General features: G+C 43.7%; 1 long non-coding RNA gene across 1 annotated transcript; it reads right to left on the bottom strand.

Annotated features, from left to right (window-relative positions):
* Positions 1 to 219: 219 nt before the first annotated feature.
* Positions 220 to 685, bottom strand: LOC120555568. The gene is made up of 3 exons (XR_005638733.1): positions 661 to 685; positions 339 to 562; positions 220 to 246 (listed from the first exon to the last, which is right to left on the bottom strand). It is a non-coding gene; the product is annotated as an uncharacterized LOC120555568 (long non-coding RNA).
* Positions 686 to 3,008: the final 2,323 nt, after the last annotated feature.

Genomic DNA, 3,008 nt, shown 5'->3' with positions numbered 1-3,008 from the left:
ACTAAAATAGAACATGTTATAATACGAAATTAATCTTAACCAATCTATAAAACACAATTAAAAAAAACTTTTACGTGTGAGTGTGTGTGTGTTTGTCTAGGGCTGCAACTCTTTTGTGCCACCCAATGCGCTGTCCTTCTTGCCCTCTCTGAAGTCTTTTTTGACAGGTGGAGTTGAGCCTTGAGCGCAGTCAATGCCACCATCAGCCTGCCGTACTGGCTCATCCTGATCGGCCTTCTCTGGTGTCTGTTGAGAAAACACAAAACACAGTGAGGTCTGGTGTAACAGACATAAAATGGACTGAGTCTTCAAAGTACATATCTTAGAGTTTTACTTACATTTTGCAGCCTCGCCATAAACTCCCTCTCCTCCTCCAGTCCCGAGGTCCCTGACTCCTGGTAGGGGGTGAGGGCCTAGCGGAAATGCTCCCTCATCCTCTTTGACTGGGCCACGTTCAGGCTGAGGGCGTAGAAGCAGTCAGCTGTGGCCCTGTTGTAGCACATAAAGGTGGCCACCATCTTCCGCTAATCGGCAGGCCGGTTGTTCTTGGCCTTAAAACGGCCTTAAAAAAGTAGAAGAGAAAAGATTGCTACCATTAGTTAAGCCAGCAGATTTTAATGAAATCCAGCCTGAGCAGATAAGTGACTGAGGAGAACTCACATGAGCAGACACAGTGGTCCTCAGGTCGGTGAAGTTGGGGCACTTTTTAAGGCCCATCTCCGCACACGCTACCTGCAGGTTGTGCAAGACGTTTTAACAAGGGCCCTTCCCAAAAAACAGCTGGTTCGGTGGCTTGCTGGCCGCCCGCAGCTACAGCCACCTCTCCAGCCAGCGAAACTCGTCAGTCTCCAAGAACATTTGGGCCGCCCCAAATGACTTGTGTTCCCTGTCACAAAAAACGGACACACTCTTTCAGAGGAAGAACTGACAAAAACAACAGACTCACAAGACTCACTGCGGCCTCCTCAACCTTGCAAACCCGGAGGTTACTGAGTACCCCCGGGCGATGACCGTAAATAGAGGCTGTGAAGGCCGCAAAGTAGCCGTTAAAACGGAAGCGCAGTGACAGCGTGTGGTTATCCTCCAGGGCGTCTGAAAGGAGAGAAGACAAAGTACTTCAGCACACTGAGGGGAAGATAAACACACACAAACACACATCACTTTGCATGGCAGGCTTCCATTGGAGATGGACTATTTTGGCTATTTTGGAAAGAGGGATACACACTTACCCAGCAACTCTGGGATCGTCAGTTTGGCCCCTGTAGGATATTAAAATGGCCATCTTGTGGCTTTTCACTGCCAGCTGGTGCAGGACAACGTTCCAGGTTATGTCTGTGAGGCACTTTGTGACGGTGCAGTCAGGCGAGACTGGGCAAACGGGGTTTCCCGAAAAAATATTTGAAGAACTGCTGTATGTTCCTCAGGTAGAAATTTGCCGTTGTGATTGTCTTGCCTACGGACTGGAGGTGGGCTGTGTATCTGTAGAAACATAGGCTTTGAGTTAGTCACTGTTCACATCAGGTGTGTGTCATAACCACTTCACAATAATTCACACTTACTTTTGGATGCCATCAATGTTCCTTAAAAACAGCCAACTGAACAATTCTGTCCGTCCCGTTGCCAGGTAAAATATAAAAGACCTGACCCTCGACACCTTGGACTGTGCATTTTCCAGCTGCTTAGCAGTGGGGCAGCTACCCTCGTGGTACTACTGGTAGTCCCGGAGGTAGTTTTCTGTGAACACACATATGTCCTACTTTTCTTTCTTACCAATTGAAAGAGGGAATTTCAGGTTCCTCATTCCGGGGCTACGTCCACTGCCCTGGAAGAGGTTTTTCAGGCTTGTTCCTGGCTCCTGCTCCATTTCCTGCTGGTCCAGCAGCATGAACGGAAGCTGCTCCCCAATAGGCTCTAGCTGCTCCTGTGTGTGTTGAGGATGAGGCTGATGCTGCTGAGGCTGAGGGGTGTGCAGCTGAGGGCTATTTTTCTTCCATAGCATGTCTTCTTTCAGACTATTACAAAAAATACAGATGCACACTTAGATGTTTATTTTACCCTACTTTGTTTATCAGCCCAAAAGTTAGCATTAGAAAAAGCCTTGTTTGCATTTAAACAGAACAATTTCAGAAATATTATAATACAGGAAAATGATTGTCTTAATGTCAGTAAAAGGGAAGAAGAGGGAAGTGTCATGTTGTTAAAATGTATTACCATATTCACCTGTACTGTATGGAACTTACATTAAGTTACACCAAACTTTCCAGTTTCCTTCCTCTCTATATTCTGAAGGTTTTTACATAGGGATTAGTTCATATATCATTCAAAAGCCTGATTTATGTAAAAGGTTATACCTAAAAACGGCACACTTCTTGGCTGTCCAAAATTCCATCTATAAAAATGTGTATAATCTACTCTATAAATTTGTTCTGTATATTCATCGTTAAAAATAAAATGACAGAGAAAATGTCCAGGGAGTTGTGTATAAAATCAGTGTACACCACAGCCCCAGGCGGGAACCAGCGATGTGTCCGCCTGTCTAGGTCAGCCTTACATTTTGCATTTTTTATTTAAAAGGAACTACATAAAGTATTTAATACATAACTTTTAGTAACGTTACACAAACAATTAAAAACACATGCAATATGGAAACGTGAGCATTCAAAATAGGCTACATGATAGCTGAATAAAAATTTTCCTCCTTTTTCTGCTTGTTCACTTTTCAGCCAGTAAGATGGCGGCGTTTTAATACAGACGTAACGTACTGCTGAGGACGGTGACAGAGTTTCCGGTGAAAAAAGCTTTTGCCGCCCATTTTTAAACTTCTAGCTAAATTAAAATATCCAAAAATAATTTAGCATTGGCATGTCTATTACTAACGGTCGGTGGATTAGCTATCGTTATTAACATTTTATTCATAAACCTCTCCTTAAACCAAGCTAAACCAAGCTAGCTAAATCAACGTTTTACATTTTAGCATGCTAATATTTGTCGTAGCATTAACCTATCTA

This window comes from Perca fluviatilis, chromosome 3 (assembly GCF_010015445.1).
Source record: "Perca fluviatilis chromosome 3, GENO_Pfluv_1.0, whole genome shotgun sequence".
In the NCBI taxonomy this organism is placed as follows: Eukaryota; Metazoa; Chordata; class Actinopteri; order Perciformes; family Percidae; genus Perca; species Perca fluviatilis.
This window is presented reverse-complemented; position numbering and strand designations above follow the sequence as displayed.